This window comes from Theropithecus gelada, chromosome 7b (genome assembly GCF_003255815.1).
Source record: "Theropithecus gelada isolate Dixy chromosome 7b, Tgel_1.0, whole genome shotgun sequence".
In the NCBI taxonomy this organism is placed as follows: Eukaryota; Metazoa; Chordata; class Mammalia; order Primates; family Cercopithecidae; genus Theropithecus; species Theropithecus gelada.
In genome coordinates this window covers 37101610-37124674 of record NC_037675.1, presented here as the reverse complement: position 1 = coordinate 37124674, position 23065 = coordinate 37101610, and the positions used below count along the sequence as shown (strand labels likewise).

Below are 23065 nucleotides of genomic sequence, written 5' to 3'. Positions count from 1 at the left end.
TACCATGCATACCGGAATGCCTCCTTATTGAGTTTTAACCCCAGTGGCTGATAGTTCTCTTTGGGGACACTAAATCCCCCGCACTCCTGGGCTGCTCCCGCATGCAGGCTGAGCAAGCTCCCCGGGCTTGGGGAAGTCTGAGACAGAAGAAATAACAGACTGGCTGTGGTGAAGTCAGAACCCACCCTTGCCCCATGGGATGTGGGCAGGGCACCAAGGCATCTTTGTATGGAAGTTTTACATGTTGTTTTCTTTGAGCATCAGAGTGATTATAAAATGCATTGTGAAGCTTTGAAATATTTAAAACAGTATCTCCTTCATTGAAGTTTTAAGGAATCGGTTTGTAAAACTATGAATCCAGTGCTTTTCTGGAGGTAGATCTTTGTTGACTTTTTACATTTCAAGATGTGCCTTCTTTTGCTGCATTTAAATCAACTACAGAAATAGGATGTGATTAGTTGGAACCCGAATAATTGACCAGATAACTAGAGGTTGTAAAACCTGCAATTATTTTTGCACCAACCTAATAAAAAGAAATCACAAAGCAAAATTTTCAACGGGGTTAGCTGCAGGCAGATATAGATCATAGACATAGATTTGGATTTTAAATATGCTCATCTCTATCAAGCAAAAGAATACGGAAAGAGTACCCAGAGATCCTGCCCACCAACAAGGCCATAAAGAGTGCCAAATTTATAATATTCAGTGAGGATAACTGAATGAGTCATGCTTGGTATTTCTGATATAGCACATCAGGGCATATAGAATACTCTCTATATGAATAAATAGAGAAATATACCCGAGGAAAGAGACAGCGAAGGTAGAGGGATCCCTGGGGCACAAACAAAAGATACTTATAGTTAGAGAAAGTTCATTTTTTTCTTATTTTAAAAAACAAGTTATTTAAGATTTTGCATGAAATGTTTTGACTTTCCCTTCAGTGCAAAACCATTTTTCCCTCAAATGATTTACCTAATAGACATGAAGAACTGCTATCAAGGCTTTGCTCATGCAGTTATAACAGTGAGAAAATTATTTTACATCAGCTGCTGACAACTACTCCCCCTCTCAGGGGCACATAATGAGAGAACTGTCAGGCAGATGAGTGTCCAGCGCGGAAATATTTAATTAATGAGCTCTTGTCTTGCCTCTAGGTAATTCTTCACAGTCCTAAGGATAGAGAGAGAGCACCCTCTGATCAATCCAGGGAATTAAAAAAACACACACATTCACTGCTGAAAGAATTTCAGTTTTCATTTTTTTTTTAAATCCAAGTTACCTATAAAATTTCATGGACTTATTTTTTTTAACATGCTTAAACTTTTAAAGGAGGAGACTGCCATATGATCTAGACTTAGCATTTCATATTTTAGATCTTAGGTCCTTAAGGAAAAATATAAGAGAAAGCTACTATGAATTCATTTCCACTTTTAATAACTGTAATTTGATCATTTAAACGGCACTTCCATAGATTAGAAAACAGTAGCGCAATACATGGAAGATATTTATTCAGTGCATTCACAGTGTCTGCTGTGTGTTCTAGAGCCACAGATCCCTGTAATATATTTCCACAGTCCCCAATTTTGGAACCACCCCATACTTCAGACTGGAACAATGCCAGGCTGCTCTGGAATCCTGCTTTCTTGTATCAAGGCCTTTTGACTCTTTCCTGGAGAATCTTAACCTCTGGTCATGAGCTTGCATATTCCCTTTAAGAATAACATATAGCATCTTATTCCTAGAAAGAGCTTCTTCCCTCTGTTGTTGCTGTTCTACAACAAAAGACTGGGGCTTGAGGGCAGGTGGGGGAAGGGGGAACTGAGAAGGTGAGGTGGGGGTGCAGAGTGGAATTCAGGGAGGTGTCACACTAAAAGCCAGATCTCTGGGTTTCTAATGCAATGCTCCCACCTTTAAGTAAGCAGAGAAAGCATTAAAAGAGTGGCTGGGCCTAAGCGTCTCCAGGATTTTTCTATCACCATTAATCCCCTTGTCCACCAATCCACAACCCACAAAAAGTTATTTTACTCCTGGTGAGATTATAATAGAGTATGTTATTTTTCTATTTGCACAAATTTGTGGGGTACATCAGACATTTTGTTACACATAATGGGTACTGAGTGACTCAGGGTATTTAGGGTGTCCGTCACCTGCGTACAATACATGTTTGTTAAGCATAATCATCCTACTCTGCTATCAAACATCGAACTTATTCCTTCTATCTTACTGTATGTTTGTGCCTTTTAGCCCACTTCTCATCATAACAGCATATTTTAAAGATAGAATCCACCATAGTTGTAACTCCTGGAAACTGACTCTGGCTTCTTCTGGTATATTTTTAGTGTGTTTAAATCAAATTGTAATATCACTCTCGACTTCATCTAATATTCTAGAATTCCTAAAGATTACAGGTATCCATTTTTGTAATATTAATCAGTTATCTACTTAATACATTTAGAATAATATAAGATCGTTCTATTTAAGTAAAGGCTAGGGATATTTAAATTAATTTTATAGGAGAACATTCTGAAGATTATTCTAAAAAACCATGAAGATGATCACCTGACATGACAATAAATTAACCCTGTGTAAAAATATTGGGGCAAAATGGAAGTTTATAATTTATTTAAAAAGAAAGTAAGAGAACATTATATCTTGTAAAGCATTAATGAAAGCCTCTTTAGCAAAATATGACTAAAGAATTCAGGCATATCATTCGCAACACAAAAATACTGCAGATCTTGTACCTACTACAAATGGCATCCAGGTGACCAAGGCTGGCGTTCCCAGAATGTCACTGTGGCTGGTGTCTGTTTTGACTGGTCAGCATCCATGCCATGCTAATTATTAAATATTTTAATATTATTCTTGCAAGTCTCCCCAAAATAACCTCAGTATCTGTTCTGTTCCCAATGGTCTTTAGCAACAGTTGCAAAGCACCCTCCTGCTACAGTAAAGAATTCTCCTTTATATCAAATCTAAATTACTTCTGTATTAGGCAGAACCCTTTTAATTGCAAGTAGCAGAAACGATACAAATTAGCTTAAGCATAAAGGGACTTTATTGGCTTGTGTTCCTGGATAGAGCTGGCCTCCAGAATTCAAAGTACATCATCTAGTCATCCTTGTTCTCTCTCCCCCTTCTCCTTTCCTCTTTCTGCAGCTCTCAATGAATTGACTTCCTTGCCTCCTCCTGAAGCCAGGCTTCTCCCAGGTGTATGAGTTGGGAGCAGGAGAACCAAATTCCAGATAGGAATCATATCTAGTCAAATCTGGATCACATGACAACCACTCCTATGCAGAAGGTAGAAGGAATGTGATATGGAAGGTACTGTCTTTGGCAACCCCACACCCAAGCAGGATGAGGAAGGGAAGGAGTCCTGCCACTCCCAGCAGGCCTCGCATCAGCAGCATTAGTAGCTGGTGAGAAATGCAGAATCTGGAGCTGCATCCCAGACCCACCAAATCAGAATCCAGAGTTCAATGAGATCCCCAGCTGACTCCCATGCACTTTATAAATGGAGAAGGTTTTTCTCCTGGGAAAGGTGCCGTGAAGGATGACATCATTACAGAAAGGGGAAGGAGGAAAAAAACAGATGTTCACTCACACACAACTGTGATGCCACGCAATTTCCTTTTGCTTAGTCTTCAGTAAAAATGATGAACTAATTATTATTCTAAGTATCACAAACATCAATACTCATTTTAAAAAACAGGCCAGGTGCAATGGCTCACCCCTGTAATCCCAGCACTTTGGAAGGCTGAGGCAGGCAGATAACTTTAGGCCAGGAGTTTGAGACCAGCCTGGCCAACATGACTTAAAATACAAAAATCTCTACTTAAAATACAAAAATTAGCTGGGCATGGTGATGCACGCCTGTAGTCCCAGTTACTCAGGAGGCTGAGACATGAGAATCACTTCAACCCGGAAGGCAGAGTTGCAGTGAGCTGAGATCATGCCACTGCACTCCAGCCTGGGAGACAGAGTGAGACTCTGTCTCAAAAGCAAACAAAACATCTGTAGGTCTCCCTATAGTTTCTTGTTCTTTAAAATTCCTATCCTCCTTTATCAAGGCTAGCAGCTAACTTAGCTATTTTTAGTCTCACTTTTTATTTTAGAAATTATTTGCTATATAATGGCCAGGCACAGTGGCTCACACCTATAATCCCAGCACTTTGGGAGGCCAAGGCAGGTGGATCACTTGTGGCCAGGAGTTTGAGACCAGCCTGGCCTCAAACATAGCGAAACCCCATCTCTACTAAAAATACAAAAATTGGCCAGGCATGGCAGCATGCACCTGTGGTCCCAGCTACTCAGGAGGCTGAGGCATGAGAATCGCTTGAACCCAGGAGGTGGAGGCTGCAGTGAGCCGAGATCCTGCCACTGCACTCTAGCCTGGCTGATGGAGTGAGACTCTGTCTCCAAAAAAAAAAAAGAGAGAGAGAGAGAGAAAGAAAGAAATTATTTGCTATATAAGGATTGTTGTTAGGAGGAAATCAACACTGTAACTGTTTGTTTCTGTCTTTGACCCTGGTTAAATTACTCTATATCCTGCCAGCATACCTGCTTGCTACTGATAGGGGTAGCACAACCTAGTAGTTATGAGCATGGATCCGAAGCTAGGGGCTGGTGTAAATCATGATCTGCCACTTACTAGCTACGTTTCTTACCTCTCTTACCTTGATTTCCTCATCTGTAAAAGGGGCTCATCATAGTTGTGAGGAGAATTAAGTGAATTAATATTTGTGCCTGGTATGCAGTAAGCACTATGTATGTTTTTGAAACAAATAAACGTTGTTGGAGTGAAACCACCCAACATATCTGTAATGCTGTTTTGTGACTAATGGATTAAGTGAGCGCTTTGAAAATATATATATTACTTGAGTGATTAAATTGCCAAGCTTCCCATTTCATTTACATCTTATTTCCATTTCTAGTGAATCACTCCTTCTAAGCACAAGGTTGTGAAAGGAAATCTTCTACACTAATAAGAGCATTACAAGCTACTATAACCAAGGCTTACTTACATGATATCACCAAAGCTCCAATAAATTTCTCAATTTAAATATTAAAGTAAAAATCAGTCAATGATCTATTAGCTGGAAATATCTGGGGTGAAAGAGTGATTACCACTAAAAAATAGATGGAAGTCATTGTTGCTTTTAGAGCCTAGAGAAATGCAAAGATCTGTTATTCTAGGTAATTTACTTACTCTCTCTGCCTCCTTTCTGGGCTGCTGGAAAGATTAAATGATTAATGTGTGAGAAGTGCTTAGAACAATGCCTGGCTCAAAGTAAGTAATCAGTAAATGCCAGTTCTTATGATCACAGGTATTCCGAATATAGGTTGTGGCGATCAGGAGTTATGATGACCATGGCAGGTGGCAATGCCCCAAAGTGCAGAAGATGTCAATTCCTCTTCCACATCCCCAGTCAACACGCACATTTCTCTCCACAACCAAGAGAAGTGGGCATTAAAGAAAGGAAGGGCAAGAGGAAAGGCAATTCTAAAAGATCACCAAGGTGTATGGTCTGAATTATTTGGACTAGTTCTGCTGTGATCTTAGCCAATTGACCCTCTGCCCTAATTTCCCTACCTGAAAAAAGAAGGCCAATTTATTAAGGGCTTTTTGATGCGTGGGTGAAAGAGGCTGTTAACACTCGAAAGTATTATAGATTAACAATCTTTCTAACCATTTTAAATATTAGCAAATGTTCCAGCTCACAAAGTGCCATGGTTTTAGTGGCCTGGAAAACGCTGCAATTTGTTCAAACATCAGTGAGTGTTATTTCTGGATGTTAATCAGTACCATTTACCTTGAGAACCTGGAAAATGTGTGGACTGTGCAAGTGCGCCATCTGCTGGTCCTGGAGACTCTGCGCCGCAGGGCAGGGATGCTTGTCCAATGAGGCCAGCACAGGAGCTCCTTGGAGAGCAGCAAACCAGCCAAAGCTTTTCCCACCACCTCAGGTCCTGGTGCTGAATTATCACAGTGAACACGTTGCTTTCCCAAAGGCAGATGATGTGTTTGAGAGGGTATGTGTGTGATCTTTAAATAGTGTTGTTCTTTGTGCTTACATTATCATCTAGGAACAAAAGATAATTTATTGCATCTCAGAAATGACACGACTCTGAGATAGCATCTATTTCAAATGCCTCATTTTACACGTGAGAAAAAAATGTGGTCCAAGAGTCAGACAACTTTCCCAAGTTACTCAGCCAATAGTGGCAGGACAGGATCCCCAAAGCTCCTGCCTGGACACTTACTCTCACTACCTTGGAGAAGGTGAAGGAGGGCAGAGGAATCTGCCAAAACGAAGAAAACTTCCCAGCCAGTGTCCTCGGTCACTGTATACATCTTACTGACATGGGCACTTTAGCCATAGTTTGCAAAGAGCTTTAACTTCTCTTTTTATACCCATATAAAAACTTTCACCTCTGGTTGTAGCCAAAAGCCAAAGCCCTTTTATGCCCTATTGCACTTATGAAAGGGGAAAAATACAAGTGAGGACACTTTATCTTGTGATTATTTTCACTTCCTGAAAAGCCAAAGATCTAGCAGTTTAATCACAAAGTCTGTCCTGTCATTCAGCAGCAGATGCCAACCTCTTCCCTGGCAGCCACCAGAATAGACACAAGAACCCAACAGGTCAGAAAGTCTACACTCTTATTTCTCTACCAGAGAGAAGTCTCTCTTACCTTATACAGGCCAACTATTGTTTTTTCATTGGTCTTAGTCTAATACTGACATATTTGCCTGGGTCACCTGCCAGTCAACCAGAAGCGCTCATTCAGCCGGGGTGTGGGTACAGAGAAACTCTAGTGCCATCCAACAGAGGGCAGTAGTGCACAGACACATAACCACCCTACTCAGCTCTCTCCTATCAGAAAAAAAGGGGGCGGGGGGCACAGGTGCATATTCTTGCTGCTCTGTGTTCTGAGAGTGGAGCCAAACATTTTTCAGACGCCAAAATCAATCTTAAAAGTCAATGATCTGACAAGGACAAATATTAATCACTAATTCCTGTTTCCCCCACTTCACGATGCTCAGCTTCGTACTCTGCCCCTGAGCCTCCCAAACCAAAGTTCTTTTACCACGTGACAGAGACACAAGCCTTGGATCCATCTGAAAACAAGGCTGACAAGTTTCTCACCACCTAGCAACACAAAAAACTCTAAACACAATCCAAAGAATCCCCAAGGGAAACAGCTTCAAGAATCTTGAAAATCATACCTATTTTTGTTTGTAATGTGTGAAATTATTACAAGTATGTTCACCAAGAGGACTATTGATGGATGACTCACAATTTAGCTAAATTCAATGAACCACACACTGTGCCTATCCCAGTAGGTGACTCATGCATTTTTTATTTCAAGTATCAAGTGTTTGCCAAAAACAGTATTTAAAAAAAGTAATGAAAATTGTTCTGAAAGAGCTTATGAATAGGGTAGGACTACCCACCGACAGCCTCATTTGTGCTCTGACCACTTACATGGGATTTGGTGGGTCTGCTAGAGCAGTGCTCGACAGAGAGTGCGCTCCCCACAGCAACGCTGGCAGGCGGAGGGCAGGCTCTGCAACTCACCACGCGTGGTTATCTCCCTCAAACCCACGTCTCAGCAAGGACTCTAAAGCCCAGTGATGTATATGTGTTGGGGGGGGTGGGTACATATAGGTTTTGCTAAAACATATTAAAAATAAATGCATACATACATTCAATTCCTGTTTGTCTTCTATTGAGCTTACCATTTCTCCCCCTACCTTTTGTAATTTAAGAAATCTAATTATCAGAGAAAAATGGAGGGAACGAAAGGTCACTGAGCAGAAATAATGAAAATGATTGCTGGTGAGGAACAGTTGAGGGGTGCAGACTTTATTCTGACCACTAGTGTTTTCACGTGCACCTGCTACTAGGCTATTCACAAAACCCTCGGTAAGATTCCCCCTTTCTCAGCCTGCTTCTCTGACCAGTTAAAGTTTTTAGGTCCCACTGACTTCCAAAAAATCCGTCAGGTTCACTGACCACCTAATAATACCCTTATAAAGCTCAGAAAGACATTACTGCCTACTGATTTGGATGTTTTCATAAATATTTACAGCTTTGCGGTATTTCAAGGGGAAATGATTTTCACACTTACAAATGCCTTTTCAAAGGATGTGAGGATGAGACAGAGTTCCCAGTGCTGTTAGCATTTATTGCTAAAGCTTACTCTTCTTTTAAATCACAAACAGTGACCATTTTTCAGGTTATGTGTTGACTTTTTAGTTTGCTGATCATTGCAGGCAAATTATGATGAAGTGTACACTTTCCTTTAAGGTCCCAGGAGACTTTCCTCCCCCCACGCATTGTGGACATTGCTTCTTTCATAAGCAGGTTCTAAAAAATAAGTGCAGGAGGAACTTAGCTGGCTGACCCAATGCTTTGCATTATATGGTCACTCCTTATAGGTTCCTGATCTCTTGTTGCTTAGCAACATCTACACAGATATAATTTCCATCCAGTAGTGAAATCTAGTATTTTTGGCCTCTGTCAACATCAAGATAAGCTGATATCTAGAGACCCCACACAGCCAAGGATACTTGTTGCTATTTTAAGAGATAGAAGAGGCTCTCTTCTTCTTGCATGCCTCTTCTCTCTTCTATTTATTAATTGCTGCATAACAAACTACCCCCAAAACATAGTGCCCTAAAAAACCTCCTCATACAGTCTGTAGTTTGCCAAGGCTCGGCTGGATGGCTATGACATTTGATCCTTCATGCAACTGCAGTAAGATGGCAGCAGGAGCTAGAGTCTTCTCAAAGCCAGACTAGGCTGGACATCCAAGATGGCTTCTTCCCTCAAGTGACTGGTGCCTAGGCTGGGATGGCTGGAGCAGCTGGAGACTGGGCAGACATTTCCCTTGCCACAGGGCTAGCTTGGGCTTCACAGCACTGGCTTGCAGGAGGCAGGGTGGGTGGAAGAGGCTATGGGACTGATCCACTCATGGGAAGGGATATGTTATCACTGAGCCTTGTTAAGAATTGCTTGTGCATGCTGATAATAAAAGGAAGACCAACTTTTAGTTGGTTTTAGCATACTTTTTAAATTCTTTATAGACAATGCATCCCTTTAATCTCTGTACTTTTAAGTGGACCATTCCCACCGCCCCCAGCCTTGGTACACCACTGCCTCACAGCATGGCTGTTCCAGAGAGTTGGACTTGTTGCCTCATGACTAGCCTCCCCCAGAGCCTTCCAGGAAGAAAGGCAAAATCTGTGAGCCTTCTTATGGCCTAGCCTCAGAAGCCATATAGCACTGTATCCCCAGCACTGTGTGGGGGCAAAAGCAAGTTGGGAGGACCATCCTAGATTCATGGGGAGAAGATCAAACAAGTATGAGTGCTGGAAAGGAGGCTTCCCTGTGTGCCATCTTTGGAGATGAGTGACCACATTCTCTATTACCATTTGCTCCATGTGGTTCAGAACCACATGATGATTTAACCAAAGCTGGGGTTGACTACACTTCAACTAACTGGAACCTACTACAATAGTAAGTGACTTTGCTGAAAGAGATTTTGAATTCAGAATTTCACTGAGCCTCAGGATCCTCTGATTGAATTTTCCTTAACCATTTCTTGCTGAAATAACAGAACTTCTGGTACATAGGGCCGGCCTACTGCCATGACTTCTGAGTCAATCAATTTAACTCATCTTAGCCTCAGGCCAAAATTCTCACAAATGGCTATATTCATACTCAATTCCATTTCTCACGTGTACTCATCTGACCAATTGGGAACTTTCCAGAGCCAGCTCTAGAGTCATAATTCAAAACTCTTCACAGAGGTCCTAGTCCAGCTGTGAATAGAATCTTCAGGTTTCCTGAACCCACAAACTATAGCCAACCTGGATGTCAAGACCCTACAGGCTTAACTATTTCTTAAAATAGCAATAGCAAGCCCTTCTTATGAGCCAGACACTGTTCTCTGCTTTACTAATAGTAACTCATCTAAAACTCATAACAACACTATGGGTAGTAACCATTATTATTCTTATTTACAGATGAGGAAACTAAGACCCAAAGAGGTTAAGGAATGTGTCTTAGATTCCAAAGATAGCAAGTAGAAGAAACATTACAGTCAGATTCCAGAACCCAAGCTCTTAATCACCACGGAATGATACTTCATAAGTTGTACAGTCAGTATGGCTGGCAATAAAGGACATTTATATAATTATGCACCATATCCTTGAAAAAAGTTCTTTTAGTCAACAATTACATCAGCCAAATGTCTTAGACATTGTTTTAGTCCATTCAGGCTGCTATCACAAAATACTATAAAAGGGCTGGCTTATAACAACAGGAATTTCTCACAGTTCTGGAGGCTGGGATGTCCAAGGTCAAGGGACTGGCAGATTCAGTGTCTGCTGATGGTCTGCTTCCTGGTTCATAGATAGCACACTCTCACCACGTCCTCACACGGTGGAAGGGATGAATGAGTTCCCTTGGGCCTATTGTACAAGATTGCTAATCCCATTCACAAGGATTCTACCCTCACAACCCAATAACCTCCCAAAAGGCCCCACCTCCTAATATTATCACCTTGAGGGATAGAATTTCCACATATAAATTTGTAGGGGAGGAGACACAAACACTCAGACCATAGCAGACGTACTAAGGGATGCTAATGATATGATTTGCTCCCTCAACACAAAGAGTTCAATATGTTCTGGGAGAGGCAAGACTAACACCCAAACAGTAAATGAACAGTATCAGATGCTACCATATGTAAATAAGACCTGAACTGTGCGGTGATTTAGACTGCAATATTCAGCTGAGGTCAGAAAAGATATTGTGATGCTGGACACAGCACTTTTCCATTCAGCCAGATCACAACACTCGTATTTTTTTTTTTCACACATGCAATGTCATTCATGCCTTACGGTCTCTGTACAATGACATGATTAATACAGAGTGGTCCACTGAAAATCAGATCCATGGCATTACACAGCAGCCTGCCTTCAGTTGACTTTCCTCACGAAGAGGCTATCACTCTGTACTCTTAGGATGCCATGAAGCAATAACAAAGATGAATTGGTTTTTTAGATGTTTTCACAGGGGGCGTGACTTACTGTCCCAGAGAGCAGGTTTCTTGCAGAGGAAAAGCTGAGCCCTCCATTGATTCCTTTACTGAGGCAGAAGTGTGGATTGTCTCAGGGAATAAAGCACCCTAAGGGCTATCATATTCCAAGCTCCAAATCTGGCTCTTGCCTTAGGCTGGTCACTTAATCTGCAGACAGAGCAAAAAACTAAGGGTAAAGAACTTACAGGTAAATAACAACATTCAAAACATATTTTTCTGTGGTACAAAAATACTAAACAGACACTGCATTTGGGTGAAAACTATCCTTCAAGAGAACTGACCTATTCAAATATATCTACTTAACGGAATATTCTGGGTTCAGAACTGAGTGTGTTTTAAATTAAGACCCATATTTTTACTAATGAAGCACAAACTGAAAAAAACAGCATTGGGAAGAGAAAAATCAGATGTGCAGCATGCAAGAAGACTGCTTTGCTGCCTCTGCGGGGGAAATAAAGTTATGAGCATCATGCTAAAATTCAGTTAATTCATTCCTATCACATCTAATAGGACTACTTGAAGAGAAATCACAAAGTGTCAGCAAATAATGATTCTTACTTCAATGGTAAATAAATACCTGTCACAATGATATTAAATTGCTCAAGACTAGACTCTGAGAGCATAAGTTGTTGCAGATCTTAAACTTTGAGCAAGAGCATATTTCAAAGAAATACCTTCTTTTAGGAGGAGATTTAAAAAGAATCAGTTATATTAACTGAGACTTCCTTAAAAATGAATTCAGCAAATGCTGCTTATTGTTCTCTGAATATCTGATTAGCACGGACAGTTAATGGTCAAAATTCAAAATTCATCAACAGATTTTTATGACAACAGCTATCTTAACAGCAGATCTTTTAATATTATATCTTCAATGGCTTTTATGAAAATCCCCAGTTACTGAAAAATATATACTATTTTTCATGAGATTAATTTAACAAAAGTCTATCTCAAAATTTTTGAAACATTAAAAGCTTTCTCACAAAGAAATCAGAATAGACCTGTTGCAAGAACAGATAAAAAATCTATAAGATCACCTAACCTATTAAAACATTTATGTAATTGAATAATTTCTTAGTATAATAAACAAAATTATGTGTTCTTGATGCCATTAATTGTGTCAGCCCAATTAATTAACACTAGATACTATAGGGAAAACAATCTATTTATATTTAAATTTTATAAAAGAACAAAAATATTTTTATTTAAAATTCCCAATAAATACCACACACCAATGGTCTTAACTGACCTAGTTTTAGTTAAAAGTAAAAACTACACTTAGGTTCAACCACAGAAAAGAAGAGGCCACTTTTCTAGATTAATTATTATGCTTCAATTATCTGGGAGCCATTAGTTCAGCTCTCATAATTCTAGGAAAGAGTTCTATCACCGTGTCACAGAAACCTTAAATTATATTCTAGTCCACGCTTAGAATTGTCTTACTGTCTCTTCCATACTTTTAAAAGCTGCATTCAACACTTGTCTTTGTGGTCTTTTGCTAAGGATCCGGGAGGCCCACAGGTCTGAACAAACACATTGTGGTCTTCCAACTGGTACCTGGCTTCTGCTACTGGATCTGCCAAGTGACTCCTCCCGTGACTCTGGAAGCCTTGAAAAACTTGGCATCATTCCTTCATCGTAGATTAACAATAACTTTATCCATCTTCTTTCCCACAACTATGGGAAAGGCTCTGAAAAAAACCAGGAATCATAACTTTGTACCTAATTTGTGATTTTTTTGTAGAAGGAAGTAAAGTTCTCTAGGAAAATTAAAGTAGAGATTGCACAATCTTTAAAATACTAATGATCATAATCTCAACAATCTCTTTGCTGTATTAAAAAACTTACAGGAATTTATAATAGCCTCAAACTGGAAACAACTTAAATGTCCATCAACAGGAAAGTAGATTCATACAATGGAATATTATTCGAGCATAAAAAGTATGAACTACTAATACATAAAACAACATGGACAAATCTCAAAAACATTATGCTGAATGAAAGAAGCCAGACTCATAAGAGTACTCATTGTATAATTCCATTCCTATGAAAGCCAAATACAGGTAAATGAATCTATGGAGCTAGAAATGAAATCATGGTTGCAGAATTAGGGTAATTTACTAGAAAATTGCACAAGGAAAATGGCAGAGGGTGGAAATGTTCCATATCTTTTTAAGGGGTGATATTACACAAGTATATATAATTATCAAAAATGTGAGCACTTAAAATCTGTGCATTTTATTGTATGTTACTTATATATATGTTAATAAAAGAATCTTAGCAAAATGCTAAGTGGGAGCTGGAGAAGTAAAGATCTGGGAGGGAGAATTTGACATTTCTGAAGAGTTGCTAGTCGATATGAGAAGCCCCTACAGTACTTCAGGCCACAAAGCGGTTCAACAAAGGGGAAGCTGGGGGGAATCTATGGGAAGCTGTTTCCTCTGTGGGTCTCTAGCAAGGTGCCAGTCAGGAGGAGAAGTTGAACATGGGGCAAAGAAGAGTGAGGGCTTGCTAGCAACCACCTCCCTGAGTTTGTCTCCCATCCAATCTCCATGCCTTTAAGAGAGTAACAGGTGCTGTTCACTTCCACCTTCCAAATGTCCCACTAATTCCTCTTTTGGCCAATTCTCACTTAGAATCCTACAGGAAAGGATTCTGGGAAACATAGTTCTAAGTTTTACCCAGTTAACCTGGTACTGGTACAAACTACCATGATAGTATTTCTTTGTATGGCTTTACCGTAATTTAATCAGTCACCTATTGATGAGCACTTGGGTTGTTACTGAGCTTTTGCTATCACAAATGGTGTTGCAATGAATATCCCTGTCAATTCCCTCCCTCCACACAGGCAGGAAGGCATCTGTAGAATACAACCCAGGTGAGGATTGGTCCAACTTGATCCAAATGTCCATACCTAGTCCCCCAAAATTGGACCCAGCCTTGTGGGTGCTGACTGTAAGAGTCAGAGAGCAGTTACTGTGGCTTACTCTGTAGGTATTATGTTGGCACTATGTATATAGTACACAGTATATACTATGACTACTAGGTAATTTTCGCTTCCCCAAAATTACACCATTCAAGTAAAGGAAAACAGTTCCCAAAAGCAAAATAAACAGTTTTTATAGATTGGGGTTTTTCACCCTCAGTGCTGTTGACATTTAGAGCTGAATAATTCTTTGTTATCACAAAAAAAATATCCTCTGAAAGGTAAACTCATACGTACACCACCACCCACCAATTGAGAACCACTGGAAAAACAACAGATTTTAAAATCTAGAAGTAGAGCTAAGTCATTTTGCATAATAGAGAAAGGACTGGGGTTTGGGGGTGATAACATACGTAAAAAGGGGACTGAGCATGGTGGCTCACTACTGTAATCCCAGCACTTTGGGAGGCCAAGGAGGGCGGATCACTTCAGGCCAAGAGTTCAAGGCCAGCCTGGTCAATATGGCAAAACCCCCTATATTAAAACTACAAAAATAAGCCAGGAGTACTGGCAGGCACCTGTAATTCTAGCTACTTGGGAGGCTGAGGCAGTAGAATCGCTTGAACCCGGAGACGGAGGTTGCAGTGAGCTGAGATCACACCACTGAACTCCAGCCTGGGCAAGAGAGGAAGACTCTGCCTCAAAAAAAGTGGAGGGGTGGGGGTTAAGAATATTAAACAAGGAAAAACGTAATTGAGAGAAGGAGTCAGAGAGAAAACAGCTCACAAGATAGGAAAGTAATATTGGACGTTGGAATGTGTCCAAAGAGGATCTATTTTTAAATTTTTGACATTTTAATTTTCCCTCAGGGTCTAAGAACAATCATTTCAAACATTGTGTTAATTTTTTTCCTAATTTTAATTATCTTCCTCATCCTCAGATCTTCAGGAAAAGTTCTCTACATATAACCACCTTATCTATGTTACTGGTACATTGAGGAGGTGTCCAGAGACAAAGAGACAAGATGGCAAACGCATGGACAAGATGCTATGAGGGAGTGGGATTCAGAAGAATGTCCCAGAACATACCACCACTGGGAATCCACAGAAATACTGGGGAAAAGGCACCTTGGACTTCCCACTTTCCGTGGATGGGGTCTTCACCCATTTTAAGAGGCTATTAAAGGAAAAATTGACTGCAGGAGGCAGGTCAACTTGGAAACATGGGATATATTTTTTTTTTTTTTTGTACTTTTTAGTAGAGACGGGGTTTCACCGTGTTAGCCAGGATGGTCTCGATCTCCTGACCTCATGATCCGCCCGTCTCGGCCTCCCAAAGTGCTGGGATTACAGGCTTGAGCCACCGCGCCCGGCCGGGATATATTTTTTTTAATTTTAGTCATGGAGATATGGGAGGATGCACAGAGGCCTGGTATATAACTAAGAGCAGGGACTCCGGAGTCAGAGGGTCTGTGTTGGAATCCCAGCTTTGCTATAGCCATGTGCTTTTGTGCAAGTTATTAAAGCCTCTGAGACTCCATTTCCTTCTCTGTAAATAGGGAAATAATAATACCTACCTCATAGGGTTGTCAAGAGGAGTAAATGAAGCACAATTGTAAAGTGGATGGACAAGAGCTTAGTGTATACAAATTGCTGTGCAAGGGCTTGTTAAATCATATAAATAAATATGCATCAAAATGTTAACAGTGATTCTTGTGAGGAATATTATTATGGGAGTTTTGAATTAAATTTAATATTCACCTCTGAATTGTTTAAATTTCCTACAAAGAGAATGTATTAATTATAAAATCAGGAAAATATAATAAAAAGATTCCCATTTAGGAAGAAATGCAAAGTATCCATGAGAATCTTCATGATAAGCATCAGAAGCAAATTCTTTTCTACAACAAATGATAACAATCTACTGATTATAAAGTTTTCTGTTAAAATATAACCCCTATGTTTTAAAGAAGTTCAAATCTGGACATGTGTCCAGCTCAAGATTCAACTTATCTATCATCAGAAGACAAGTAAGACTAATGAACACATTTGTTCAGGCTCTGGTTCAATGATAAGAGTCTATTACCTTCATAGGACTCATTAGTGTCTGTCTGTAAGAGGGAATATACTTGAATCATACAAATCTTGCATTTCTTAAACAGGGACCAGGTTCATTCATTATGGGTGAATAATTAAAACTGCTGTAGCTGTGTCTTTAATAAGAGTATCATACATCTATAACTATTATAGATCTATAATAGAATTATCAATAAATAGGACTCTGCCCTCTTATTTACACTTGGAAACAATAGCAATGTGCATACTGCATGCAAAATGCTCACACTGGAGGAACTTTAAAAATCACAATGTAACTCAGCTACATCTCTTACATTTTTACACAGGTTAAACTTGGTTTAACATAAAATCTACAAATATGTGTTACACTTTCATGCTGTGTAAGAACCGTATTCAGAGATTCCCAGGATTTAAAGGCATGCATGCTATTGTTCTTGCCTCCTGGGTGGCTTGCAGTCTACTTGTGAGGACCACACATGTTCCTTGGCTGGTGGGGGCAGACAGGAGGGAGGAGTAGGAAAGGGACTTGTATTAGGAGACACTCAAATCTTCTTCTGCACCTACTGCAAATACCATCTGTCAGCCTATCCTTTCCCTCTTCTGTAACTCAGGCTAATCAATTACAAAAGCAGTAATAGACCCACCACACAGACAAGTGTAGGGCCCAGGAAACACTGGCAGTTTTGTTTTCCAAGAAGTAGACAGTGCAAGACCCCTGCAGCTTACATGATGGGACTATAGAACATCTAGCATAGAAGTCCCAACCTGCTATAACCAATAGAGGGGCAAGGAGAATTAAAGCAAGGATAGGGTGCTACTCCAAACTATTTTATGGACCAACGCACTGGGAGTCCTTGCCCAGCCACGGGCCTCCATCTTTTAGCAAATGTATTCCTCCCTCGTGTTGGAATTAATTTCCACCTTCCCAACTCCAGCCACGTGCTTACAGGAAAATGTGGCATGTTCTTATATGATCCTGACCTTCTAGTCACAGCTGGCAACCGAGGCTGAGCAACCACCTGACCCAGCCAACCAGAGTTCTCCCTTAACTTTTTTAAAAAAATGGATCTGGGAGAGTCAGTCTGTCTCTCTGATAGAAGAAGCTGTAAAAGGGGAACTCCCATGTAAGGTGTCAACAACTCCATTAACTGCCAAGTGGACAAACCTGGTCTGCAGTGGGAGAAAATAGAGCCAGCACCAGGAGAAGTAGAAACCAAAAAGAGAGACAAAGTCCTGACAAGCTGGTTCCTGGTTCGAGGGTTCCTGAGGCCCCGCTGCATTCCTTCCTGCTCGGCTGGTGACTTGGTCGTCCTACTCTTCTTTCAGTCATGTCAACTACCCCAAGACCCTTCCATTAAATATCCCTTTTGCCTAAATGAGTTAAATATGGACTTCTGACACTTATCTAACATCTAGTAACTCAAATTAGTTTTTCTCAACCCAAATAAACTATGGAATAATCCCTAAATATGGCTTGGGTACAGACAGCATATTTCTTTACAAAACAAATTCAGTGCTATGTTGATATTCTATTAGATTGATTGTTGTAATGGATTTCTCTAATTTGCAGAGATTTCATACCAAATTTGTATGACAGATTTTTATTACTGAATTATTAGATTACCTTGAAGGACAGACCTTTGTATCTGTATTTTCTCTTCTTTCTTTTCAATGATATTGTCTTATATTTGGTGGCAAGCAAAAACCTCAGGAACAACTTGGTAGACTTCATTTTCCAAGTATAAATTGTCCTGTGTATACATTACTCTTGGTCATATTTCATGAGGTTATAGTGTTTTAGAACTGGAAGGAATTTCATTATCTTTATAAACCTTTTGTTAGAAGCCAACTGGAGTCTGATAAAAATCTTGAAGAATCAAATAAGTATATATTCAATCAATACAACCTCTTTAGAACACTTCTAAATTACTACTGCCAGTCCAAAAAACAATAATACTATTTTCAATATTAATACTTACATTCAGTTTGGGAACCTTAATATCCCTTCTTTCTCAGTCCTTTAAGACAGAGACCAATCTGCCTTACTATAAAAGGAACAATAACAATATTAAAACAAATTGGTAGCATAAATAAAAACCATACAACCTCATTACCTGTGTGGAGTAAGTGATTACAGCGCTGCTGGTTACCTGCAGAGGCAAAATGCTACCAGCGGCAATTTTGGTGAATTAACTGGGGTTTATTGGCATACTGTCAGGAATTTAGAATGACTCATGGAATGAGTGTTAATGGAGTGAAACCTTCATTCCATCTACTTGGCAAATGGCAAGGCAGTCTAATTGTTTTTCCCTAAAGCAACACAACAATCAGATATTTAGACAGCGCATTACTTCCTTTCCTACTGGAAGAAACAGGAGTCATGAGACAAGAGAAGAGATCTAAAAAGCACCGAGATTTTTCTTTGAGTTTTATTAGATTGCTGAACCTGCACTACATGTCTGAAATGCAGGACTGAACAAAAACGACTGCATTTCTAAGGTAAGCACAGTATCCAAGGGAGAAACTTTACGTTAATAAACAAATGTTACTGAGTACCCACTGTGGACTAAGCTCTGTGCTAGATACTTCTCAATCGTATTACCTAATAAGAAAGCAACTATGAAAAAAAAAGTATGAGACCATAATTAAAACTAGTTTGTAGAGTGCTCATATCACGGAAGTACCTAAGTCATACAACCCGTTACTATTCAAAGGGCGCTCTGCCCATCGCCTGGGAGCCTGTTAGCAATGCTGAATCTCAAGCCCTACCCCAATCCATGAAATCAGAGCTACATTTTAATAATCTCTCCATTTGCACATTCAAGTTTAAGCAGCACTAATTTAACCAACTGTCTTGGCTTATAATTGAGAAAAATAAGGCTCAGGGTAGTTAAGTGATGTGTCTGACCAAACAGCTAGTTAGGAACCCAGCTGGGACTCCCAGGTCTCTCAGCTCGCAGGCCAGTGGAACGCAGGATACTGCAGGATTTCAGACAACAGGGACTTAAATGTGTGTCATTCCTTCAAATGACCACTGATTGTTCCCATCTTCTCTGTGCAAAGCACGTATGTACAGAGAGCCTGAGTGAGCCCAATCATCCTGCCTCCTCCCAACACCTCCTCCCACTGACACTCCTGCACAGTCCTCCCTGGAGGGACTTCCCCTTTGCCTGTCCTCATTCTAACCTTTTCCAAGGCCCTGATAAAGAACCAGCTGGCCCATGAAGCCTTCCCTAATGACTCCAGTCCTCTTCAGTTTCTGCCTTTTTAATTCAGATTTGCTCCTACATTCTGCATAGGGCATTCTAAAAAGTTACTTATTACACCGTGACACATTTTCCAATATTATATACTAGACATATTGGCATATGGTTATATAACAATAATATAGATGCAATCTTTTTCTCTATTGTGCTTTTCAATAATTGTATCTATGTATCCTTTCCAAAATAGATTACTTGTATTTTATCATATTAGACCATCACTTAACACAATATCAGAAACAATACGAAACTCTTGGTGGTGGAAGGGATCCTCTCTAAAACATCCCCAAGACATAGACATTCAGTGTTTTACTTGCATACGTTCCGTGTTAGGAGACTCACTACTTTTTTTTAAAAAGTACCTTTTTAATTCCTAACTTTAGTTATTAGAAAATTTTAAGCCAAAATCTACTTCTCACTAACTTCTACCAGTGTCCTCAGTTCTGCCCTTAGAGGTAGTTTTGAACTGGCTGAATGCATCTTCCACAGGAAAGCACTGCAAGTATTTGAACTAATTTAACAAAAATAATTTGGAAACACAGAAGGTCTAGCAATTAGGAGCAATGAAGACCTAAGACTGTATCCTGCATTTCCTGTCTGTATGCTTCTTAATGAATTCATACTATCCATAAATTTGTGTTGAACACCCACTATGTGCTGGGCTCTATGGAGGACATGCCTTGTGGAGAGATTATAGGACAGAGGAAAGATGACAAGATCACACATACCCCTGAAGCTGCAGAATGAAAACAACTTCACAATGGAAACTTGAGCCCGTCTCATCTGACCTTGCATTTCATCCAGGTCTTCCTAAGCTACCAAAGTATAAGCCCCTCTAGTCATCCCGCCCCTCCCACACACTCACTGCAATTTGGTTCTATGTCCTTCCTTAGCAAATAATCTTCCCATAGCTGCTCTTCTAGAATTCCAACTCCCAAGTTAATAAACTCCGCTGAACTCTCAGCCTTTTCCCAGAACACTAACTCCATCTGCGTGGCAGGATTTCCACTGAGGATGCTGCCTTCCTCTCTACTAAAGTGAAGGCTGCTTATTTTCCCAATGATGACTCACAACAGAGCAAGAAAAGAAGGAGCTGCCATTCTTTAAGCCTCCCAATGGCCTTTTAGATTCCTCACTTATTCATTCATTCATTCAAACTAGGGTCCTTCACCCAGTATACAAACACGTCTTCTAAGGCTAATGCATTCTAGTTACAGGAATAACTAGAGAATCTTGTGACAGTCCCTCTCAGCTCTAAAGGCAATTTGTCCTCTCTGGACAACTGTAACACTGAGTCAGGAAAGGCTGAGCTGAGGACAGATTTTAGATGGTATTTCTGAATTCCATATTTCTTCCAAGGGGAGAAAAGTGAGATCTTTTCTGCTATTTCATCATCACATTACGATTTGGGGAGGAACATTCTACCTTCATAAATGCTAGAGAATGAAAGATAAACAATGGAATGTGTAATGCTAAAGGCTTATAAAGTTTAAACCTACCATGATTTAAAACGAGGTATCTGAGAGGAAAGGGGTGGTTGGTGCAGACTCCAGTGTGGGGGATTTTAAGGTGCCATGAGAGAGGACAGAGGACAGGGTCATGGTGGGCGCTTTGGTTCCAGAAGAGGCCCAGGAGGAGGGTTCAGGCTCTATGTGCCACATATCCTATTTGATTTCTGTGTGAAATGGCCTTCCCCCGGGTTAAGCCAGCACCTGATGAAATGTCCTTCAGTGAAGCCTTGCTGAAGAGAAATCAGTACCTGGCTCCCAACTCTGCTGAACAGGACTCTGTCTTTTCTCTGGTGACAAAAATAAACAACGTGACTGATATTTGATTGTGGCTCTAATTTGAAGTGCAAATTCAAGAAGTCTGACGGATGGGATCATACAAAGAGAGAACGATGGCTACAGGCCACAATGCAGCTGCCCCGGTGGTAATACTAAAGACTCTGCCAACACTGGAAGCTGTTACTGCCCTGGGGAACAAAGCTGTGGAAAGCCTCACAGTACAAGATCTTGCTGAAGTTTTGACTGTGCTGACCAACAAAACTGGCTTGAAATCAGTTCTTCTGATGCTCCAGTGAAGATTCTCACTACAACAATGTGACTCCATGTTGGAAAACTGGACCCCAAAGTCTATTTGGAGAGCAAGGTATTGCAGAACGCCTTGGCAGCCATCCCACCTGCCTGCTGGATTGAGAGAAATGCCTCTCAGTCCATAAAGTTCTCATCAGACTACTCAAGGACTTGAGGATTCGTTTTCCTGACTTTGAGCCACTCACATTCTGGATCCTTGAGCTACTGTGTCATTCTGCTGTGATGAACAACCTCACCAGACAGCCTTTGGCCCTGTTGCATATGAGCATTGCTTGCAGATTCTGGCTGAAGGACCGTTCCCGACAGGGTCAGTGGGTATCACTGACCCCTGTGAGAGTACACACAGTCTGCAGGACATGGTCTGCACACTGCAGGACATGGTCTGCCACACGGCTCCGACTCTGGTCCAAATCCTCTCACATGGTGGCTTTAGGAAGATCCTTGGCCAGGAGGGTGATGCCAGCCATCTTGCTTCTGAAATATCTACCTGGGATGAAGTGATAGTAACACCTTCAGAAAAGGCTTAAGAGAAGCTGCCAGAGAAACAGGAAGGAGAGAAGAAAAGGAGAAGACAGAAGAACCACCTCAAGGAGAGAAAGAGGAAAGCATGGAAACTCAGAAGTGGCCTTCCCTTCACTCTCTTTCCTACCCAAGGGGGAAGACTGGAGCCTAAGCTAGCTGCCAGTGGGCTTTACATGGTGGCAGGCATTTTCATGGGTCAGGAAGACAACAGGAAGGAAAATAAACCCTGTAGAAGGAAGTGTCAGTCCAGTGGGTTTTGATATTGGCTTAGCAGCCAGAGTCTCCCATTTGTGACCTATGCCATCCATCTGTAATGAAATGAGATACCAACATTTCTTCTTCATACTCTAGAATCTCCAGCTCCTGAAAACCCCTCTCTCAACTAATAACTTTGCTGTTGAAATGTTGTGAGCTGTTAGTGTCTGGAAATCTTTTTCTAAGAAAAACAACGTAAGTACTTCCTAGTAGGGCATATATAAATAATAAATATAAAAGGAGATAACCTGAGAGCAAATACTGCTTTGAAGATCTACAAATTTCTGCTTTTTCCTTAGTGACATAACTCCCAGTGAAGCTGTTGTTTATAGATTTTCTCTTCATTAATTTGGATGATATGAGCCTGAAGACTAAGGGACTTGGTAGAGAAAGAGAGCAATGACTATGGATGACTTTTATTGTGAACTTTGCAAATTAACAAAGCCATCTGGCTACAGAGAACCCCACTGGCTGACACTCAGGCCATGTCAACTCCTGTCTTTAACCAAGCTTTCACAACTTAAGAGGTCTTCCAGCCTAACCTCACTGCCCATCCTGGACTTCAAAAAGTATAGCTATGTAATTTGTTTATTGCATTCTATTTCATATTCTATTTTTATCCCCCAAATAGAGTTGCCTGAGAACAGAAACTGTTCTTCCTACTTCGTCTACAAAAAAGGCATAAAATCAATACATGTTAAGTTGAGACCTTTTGTACTTTCCTCATCAGAATACACAGTGTTTTAAGAACAGACTGCAAATTTTATCAGTGGAGTGTTACATATCAAGGAGGCCATCTTTTCTTTCACCTAAGAT

At 40.4% G+C, this 23065-nt stretch overlaps 1 long non-coding RNA gene and 1 pseudogene across 1 annotated transcript in view; one reads left to right on the top strand and one right to left on the bottom strand.

The window, feature by feature from the left end:
* Nucleotides 1-6072, bottom strand: part of LOC112629352 — a 90355-nt gene extending 84283 nt beyond the window's left edge. Inside the window, exon 1 of the long non-coding RNA XR_003120580.1 lies at nt 5814-6072. This is a non-coding gene — a long non-coding RNA (uncharacterized LOC112629352). The remainder of the gene's footprint in view (nt 1-5813) is intronic.
* A 14878-nt stretch (nt 6073-20950) lies between these two features.
* On the top strand, nt 20951-22145 carry LOC112628381 (annotated as a pseudogene).
* Nucleotides 22146-23065: the final 920 nt, after the last annotated feature.